The following is an 8,408-nucleotide window of genomic DNA, read 5'->3' on the forward strand; positions in this document are numbered from 1 at the left end:
GCTGTTAGTTCAACGTGTTCCACCTCCCAGAAGATGTCTGGTGAGGAGCGGTGACTAGTCTTCCTTGCCTGGTCCTCATTGTCCAGCATTGTAGCATCCGTAGGCTCGTACAGAGACCCCCTGAGAACCCTGCGGTGCATTTTGTACATCGCCCCACAATATGGCTGCATCTAACGGTTCAAAGCTGGCTTCCACATCGGGAAAATATAAGAGTGGGTACCCAAAGGGATGTCCAGGAACTGTCATCCTTCACTGACTGACCAGTGGAAGTCAGGTCTGATGGACATGTCTAAACCTGCATGCTGGTCATGGCATCAGAGATACAGCCTGGGGAGAGCATTGTCTGAATAAACATAGCCTGGATCATAGACCAGACAGTCAGCCTGCAGATACTGGGATCTCATGATACCTGGCGGATCCCTTAACCTCAGAGGTCACAGCCTGGAGAGGAGTGAAAAGCCATAAAGCAGGAACTGTGACCTATGATGTAAGAATCATCAGGACAAAGTGAGTTCTGAATGGACCTGGAGGCACGGCCGTGAATTTTCTAGATGAGAGGGGGTCACAAGGGTATGGCGGTGGTACTGCCTGCCCGGCGACACCCACAAGCATCCCATAGACACGGAGTCCTTGAGGCAGGTGAAGGGCAGACATGGTTTCACCTCTCCCTTCTCTCGGGTTTCTCTGTTATCTGAGCCAGCAGTTAAGTGGAGGAAGAAGACAGAAGCCAGGCTGAGTTGCCAGGGATTCCTGCTGGCCACCTGTCACCCACGCCCGTTCCACAGCTGTGCTAGGCGTGGTCCTCCCTCCCTGTGAATGCTTGCCTCTCAGCCCCTTCTGAATCATCAGGACCTAGATGGGGATGTTGGGAGGAGGCAAACATCATGACTGGTTCAGGGATTTCCCCTGTCTTTCAGGGACAAATGTAAATGTGCCATATTATTAACCACAGAAGGAGATTCCCGCATAGGGTTGAGTCTCCGGTTTTGAGTTCTAAGACAGTAGCCACCCACCACTGACAGGGGGATAAAGGACAGACCCTGGTGTCCTGGGAAAATAAGTCCGAGCTTGAAAAAGAGCTCCAGCCGCAGCTTTGGCTGCCCCAGAGGACTCAGCCACAGTGATCCCTAGCTCCAGAATGTCTGTAGGTGGGCAGTGCTGTGCTGAGGGATTGTCTCCCAGGCACACCTCATGGGACAGAGATAAGTCTGAAACAGCAGCTGACAGCCGTGCAGCAGGCGGGGCACCCCACCACACATACAGCCCCGCCTATCCCCAGCAGGTTCTTGGCTCTTATCACACGGTGACAGTCACCACCTTGGAAGAGTCAGCCTGTGGCCTCGAAGTGAACTTGAATCTTCAAGGAAGCTAAGGGCCCATTCCTACCAGATCGGGATGCATATGGCTTTTCCTGGATGTTCACAAAAGCAAACCTGCAGCTGTAGGATCAAAGCCCTGGACAGATGATATTGGAAACCCCCCAGTGGCCAGAGCTACCCACCAGCATCCTAGATGAACCGCTGTCTCTCTAGGGTACCAGACTTCCTCTCCTTGAACCAAGATGGTGTCTTGGGGATTTCCAAATGTTCTGTATTGATCAGTGTCTGTAGTATTTGACGTTGTTTAGAAAAGAGGTTCCGTGTGGGTGTAACTCAATAAACAGGGATAGAACCAAACAGGAATAAGGGTAGCCCTATGTCCAACTGGTAGGCATCCTTAAGAGAAGGAAAGGGGACACAGAAACAGAGGGAGGACAGTGTAAGTAGAGACATAGGAGAAGATGACCATGTGACAGTGGGACCATGTAACAAGTTCACAAGCCAAGCAATGCCATGCACACTCACCACCAGCGAAGAGCTGCAAAACAGTCTCTTGCCCTTGAGCTGGGTATGGTGGCCCATGCCTTTAATCCCTGCACTTGAGAGGAAGAGGCAGGCAGAGCTGAGTTCAAGGCCAGCCTGGTCTACACAGTGAGCTCCAAAACAACCAGAGCTATCTAGTGAGACTCCATCTCAACAAAACAAAACCAATTCTACGCAGGGAGCAGTGTCCTACTTTGATCTTGGATTCATGGGCTTCCAGGATGGAGAGCCAAGTCTTTGTCAGGTGAACCACTTCTCATGGTCCTTTCTACTATAGCCAGAAAGGAGTGGCCACAGCCAGTGGCTCTGAATCCACTTCCACCTCTGCTTCAGGCAGGAATGTCAAGAGCATCTGGTGCTTTCTAAAATTCATCTCTGGTGTGGTGGTTCACACCCAAATTCTGTTTTTGTCTCTCGTCCCTTGGTGACTGGGATGACTTTTCAGAATGTTCTTTAATGTTGTAACCAGAGCTGGCCTTCAGGAGGTTCCTGAAGGTGACCACTGAAATTCGGACTTTTTACAGAAAACACCTGACATCTACGTCATTGATCAAGGACTCATAAAGAACCTACATTTAAAAAAAAAAAATGTGCGAGGAGGAGAATACAACATGAATTTTAAAAGACATAAAAAGGAGGGGGGATACACTATAAATACAACTACGTAAGAGGCCCAGCCTCGCTGTGCAGTTCAGAATCACAGAACCAAAGCTGGCACACCCTTGCCTGCATGCGGGCCCAGCTGCTTTGAGAGTGTGATAGATTCGTACTGTGTCAGGCACCTTGACAACAATCTACATTGAAAAAACACCTGTGTTCCAACAGGAAGAAATTGAAAACAACACACCCGTCAGTGGAGAATCAGTCCCATGGCGTGTCAGAGCCATGTTCACATGAATGTGTCAGACCTGCTTTTATTGATATAAGAGATCTTCAAAAATTAGATGCACAGTGTTTCTGACCAGCTTTTTTTTAAACCCAGCAAACATTACCACCTGATGCTTATAAATATGGCTGGGAAGGAGACACAGTGTCTTCAGAGCAGCGGCTTCTGGGGAGGGAGGAGGAAGACGGTTGTTGTCAACCTGACAGACCTGGGAAGAAGGGATCTCAGCTGTAGAATTGCCTCCAGTTGATTGTGGTGAGTTTGCGAGGCATTCTCTTAACTGAAAGTTGATGTAGGATATAACCCAGCCCACTGTGGGTGGTCCTATTCCCTAGGCAGGTGGGCCTGGACCATATGAGTGCAACAAGCCAGTAAGCCTCTAATTCCTTTGTGCTCTCTCCTGACTGCAAGTTCCTACCTTGAGTTCTACCTTCCTTGGCTTGACAAGTTGAAAATTATTATATAACACAGTCAATAAAACCAACAGAGGAGTGTCCACCAGAGATGCTCTTGACCTCCCTGCCTGAGCCAAAAGCTAAAGTAGACTCAGAGCCGCTGGCTGGGGCCACTCCTTTTCGGCTGCTGTAGAATGGACCCTGAGTCGTGATTCACCTGACAAGAGATTTGACTCTCCGTCCTTGAGTTCCATGAGCCCAAGATCAAGGTGTTAGTGGTACGTAGAGGGTGTGAGGGTCTTGGGCTCACAGGTAAGCATCATGGAAACCAGGAAAGTTAAACACACAGGGTTGTCTCTTCAAAGGAAAGAGATGTTTACCTGTTTTCCATCAAAATAGCTGGGAAAGGATGCAGTTTGCAGCCTGGTGACCTGTGCTATCTGTAGGGCCAGGCTTCACTTGAATCCTCCAGACTACTATGTTTGTCTATTCCAAACTCTTTCCTCTAGATCTTAAGCAAAGCTTCTCAGTCAACACTTACAAGAGATGTCACTTGCACTTTGCGACCGCAGAGGTAACTTCTGTGTTAGATCAATCCTGACACCTACACATTACCTCAGTCACTCTCCTTAGACCTGCATCTTCAACATTCTCAGTCAACAGATGCCATTTTTATAAATGATGTCATAGGTACTTTGTAAAGACTTTTGGATCATGTACACAGGACTGAGTTCATTGTCATCCGGAAACATTTTTTTCCAAAATTGTGCTAAGCTTAAATGTGCTTAAAAGAAACTGCCTGGTATCAGATGCTAGAAGTTTGAACCAGGACCAGCTAGACAAGTCATACTGGATGAGATTTTCTTTTTTCAGCTCCTGTAAACTGTTTCTCTGCTGACCATAAGCAACTGAAGGGACCACTTCCACAGCTGGCACCCAGCACAGAGGCTTGAGAAGGTAAGACAAGTTTTATTTAAATAGAAGCAGAGTACAGGAATCCTGGGCTCTCAATCAAAGGGTAACAGCTGTAAGTGAGAGAGTGGAGTTAACCCCCCGGTCCTTTTCAGTCTTTTGAGACAAAATGTTTTGTACATCTATCGAGATATTTGTTAAAATCCAAAGGAACAAAATATTCAGAGCGACAGCTTCTACAATTTTATACCCACGGGAGCTAACGTCAAGGGAGGCCAAGAAAGGGGAGAGAAAAATCTCTGTCAGTTATTTTGCAAGATGGAATACAGCAATGTATTGCTTGGAACCTTTTAGGAGGATAGATAGATAGATAGATAGATAGATAGATAGATAGATAGATGATTGAGAGATAGATAGACAGACAGACAGACAGACAGATAGATAGATAGACAGATGGATAGGTGGTAGGTAGGTAGATAGATAGATAGATAGATAGATAGATAGATAGGTAGATAGACAGATGAAAGGTTTTTTTCTGCCAGGCACACCTTGACAAGTCATAACAGGGTGAGCCAAAAGGGACTCCAAGACCACTCTATCCTCCTGCTGTCACCTAGCCACATGTTTGAGCCTCGAGCTCCCATGTGATCTAACTGGAACTTAGAGCTCTCCCAGAACAAGCATCCCACCATGGTCAGGATGAACCAGAGCAAGAGTATCTAATGTAACATCTAATTCCAAGGAACACCAGAGAGGGCCTCTGCTGCCTCTGCTTGAGCTGGGTCTCACTGCCCCAGAGCTTAGTCTTCCGTTAGCTTGTTCCTTTGTGTGTGTGTGTTGTTCGCTTCCCCTCACAGTAGGATTGGTCCCTTTATGTGGAAAAATTAAAACAAGCGCAATTTGTAGTACAGGAACAGTTGCAATTAGGATATAAAGCACCTAACTCAGTGCTGACTAAATTTCCTGAGGTATTGATCACTGCATGGGTAACATTCATGTCTCCTCATCCAGATGATATTTAAAGGAATGCTTAACTTCCTTGGTAAGCAAACCACGAGAGAGCAAAATTTAAGCATAGTCTCAGATAAAAATACAGAAGCAACTACCTTATAAGCATTTAGGGAATATTATTTACTCAACAACAAATTTGCCTCTCAACTTAAAAATTTCCAGTGTACTCTTGCCAGGAGCCAAACCCAGGAAATTACCTGTGTTCTGGGAAACCTGGTCAACACAAGGTTAAGAAAGGACGTTTTCGGGTCTCAAGTCTCAGGAACTTAAAGAACTGGCATTTCCTGGGAGCCGGTTATGACAAAGTGGGATGGTCTAGGGCAATAAGGATATGGCAGTGAGATGGTCTGGGGCAATAAGGATATGACAGTGGAATGATCTTAGACAATGATAATTCAATAGTGGGATAGCCCTAAGCAATGACCCTCACTTAAACTTCCCATTTTGCTGTGTCTTTATAACCTGCCCCCGAAATTAAAGTTTCAGAGCTTGATCAGAACCCCAGACTAGCTCTCGTTCTTTGTGTCTCTTGTCCCTTCATTCTTTTGCCCCCTTCCCTAGGGTCTCGTTGAATCCCTGCGGGCTGGGGCAGTTGACGCCCAATATGGGACCTTTGGATCGGGGGTCCGATCGAACGTTGCTCCCACATGGACATCCATCAGGCATAGGATTGACACTTCACCATGAAGGCGAGTGAAGAGAGAAGATCCTGCATTGTGATCACCACAGAGTCGCCCACCTGTGAGTTTGATCCAGTTAAGGTAAGATAGAGCAACACAATCATTGGGACAAGCATTAAGCAAACATGATTTGCTCTTAAAGGGCCTCAAGGAGTCCTTCAAGACATGAGGATTAAGGGTTAAGAAAAAGGATCTTAAAAGATTTCATTGGTGATGTTTCCCCAAGAGAAGACTATTGATGAAAAAATGCTACACCTCCTAAGGAGGAGATGAAAAGTTAAACCTTGAAGATGAGGGAGAGAAAGGGTTAAAACAGTTGTCTGCTCTCCAGCTGTGTTAACAAAAGAAAAGAAAAAGACTATTTCAGAGCCCTCCTGGGAGCAGGAGAAAATCAGGAGACATTCTGCTTTCTCTATTGGCTCCTACTGGAGAGATCCTCAGTTCTGCTTTTTCTGTCTATTGTCTGTCCCCTTGGTGCACCAATCTGTCCACATGTCAATTGTCTGTCTTTGTTTTGCTGTTTGAATGATTGCTGTTCTATGTTTCATTTTAAAAAAAAAGTTAAACAAGGTGCTTTTCTCTTGAATTTACAGCTAGAAAAAGTAAAACTGGTAACTCAGGATTGGAGTGATTAAAAAACCAGATGTATAAAGGATAGGATTTAAAGCAATGTCTCTTTAATGAGATATCAAAAGCCGCACTATCATACATTCAGATATAAGAACTGGCAGCCAAACTTTGTAACACAAAAGTAACGTATTTGGTGTGGATTTTAGGGAAAATGGATTGTTTGCATTGTTAAAAATTGGTTTTGTTTCCCAAAATTATGGTTACACTCTAATACTACAAAAAGAAACTTAAAAATATAGCTAAACTGCCAACGTTCCATTGGCTGCAGTTAGCAGTTCAATCGGTGAGCTCGAGAATTTTTGACTCACCCATGTTTATGGCTGAGAAGAGGATCAAGCAGGTGGAGATGATTGCAAGAGTAATAAAAGAGTTAAAAACAGTAGTAGCACAGTACAGCCCTGCTACTACTTTTACAGTTTTATTAGACACAGTAGTAGAGGCAAATTTAGCCCCTCAAGATTGAAAAAGAGATCTCAGTGGGAGTCTTATCTGGGATCAAACAAGGCCCTGATAAACCATTTAAGGAATTTGTAGCTAGGCTGCTAAAAGAGCAGGTAGAATTTTTAGAGACCCTCAGGCAGGAGTTCCTTTTACACAATTGGCTTATGAGAATGCTAGCTACAGTCCAAGCCATGCTTCCACAGTGCTGAGGTGATAAGGAATGCTCTAAGTATGGGGACATAGGTCATTTTCAGAAAGACTGTCCAAAAAATAGAGGCATAGACAGAAGAATCACTCCCCTGGAATCTGTCCTCAGTGCAGGAAGGATAATCATTGGGCCAGGCCTCAGGAAATAGGCCTAGATTAAGAATATTTACATTTCAGTTAGCACAAAGCTCAGAGTAGGTTCAGTAGTAGGTGGTATGACATTCCTTTTGTCATGGTCACCCTGACTAGCCCCTAGAAATGTGTTTTCCGGAATTAGTTTATTGCCTTGCTTCTTCCTTGGGGAGGAAAGGTCAGCCTCAGACCCAAAGACATCCACGACGGACAGCTTATGGGCCAGGAGTTATATAATGATTATGCTAGAGAAATTAACATTATGCCTGCTTCCCTCCATGGCATTATAGCTGTGCCTACTAACAAAAGAATTGCTCAAAGAGTAAGAGAGGACAAGACTGGCCTTCAACTTGGCCTTTATCTGATTCTCTCACTCAGCTACAAGGGACTGGTTATTCCATTAATCCAAAACAAAGTTCAGACTTACATTCAGTGAGTATGCTTGTAATTTTTGAATCTTGTTGAATCCCCATGGGTCGGGGCATACTCTCAATTACTTATAAGAAATTTTGGGGCCATGTCAATTGGGCATGCTCTTATCTGTCTATCACAGCTAAGGCTCTGGCTTCACTCTTAAAGTTGCTTCCTGGATTCTCTCATTAAATCTATACAAAGTGTATCAGAACGGAGGCCTGTTTTGGGGCGAGAGGAGGAAATCAGTTGTGATTAGCAGCAGCTGTCAACCCAGCAGACCTGGGAAGAGGGATCCTCAACTGAAGAATTGCTTTCTGTGGCCTGTCTGTGAGGCATCATTTGCTAGTTGATGAAGGGCCCAGTCCACTGTGGGTGTTACTATTCCCTAGGCAGGTGGGCCTGGGCCATATGAGTGCAGCAAGGCAGTAAGTTCCTTTCTACTCTCTCCTGCCAGCAAGTTCCTGTCTTGAGTTTCTCCTGCCTCGGTTCCTTCCATAGTGGACTGTAGTGTGTATGATGATATCATTTCTTCCCTGCTACAGAGATGTAAATAATGAGACATTTCAGAGGACACAGTTTCAGAATTACATTTCTTTATTAAGATGCATTTAAAACAAAAACAGAAAAAAATAAAAGTCAACAGCATGTAAAAGGCCACTCACTTTGTTTCACATTTGAGGAAGCACATTTGAAACATTAAACAAATCCCAACAACAGTGGAGAATGGGGAATCAGGGAGACCTTCTCCTTTTCCCTCCCCTCCCCTTCCCCTCCCCTCCCCTCCCCTTCCCCCCCTCCCCTCCCCCTCCCCTCCTCTCCCCCTCCCCTCCCCTCCCTC

The sequence above is a fragment of the Grammomys surdaster genome, unplaced genomic scaffold (genome assembly GCF_004785775.1).
Source record: "Grammomys surdaster isolate TR1022 unplaced genomic scaffold, NIH_TR_1.0 183, whole genome shotgun sequence".
NCBI classification, from domain to species: Eukaryota; Metazoa; Chordata; class Mammalia; order Rodentia; family Muridae; genus Grammomys; species Grammomys surdaster.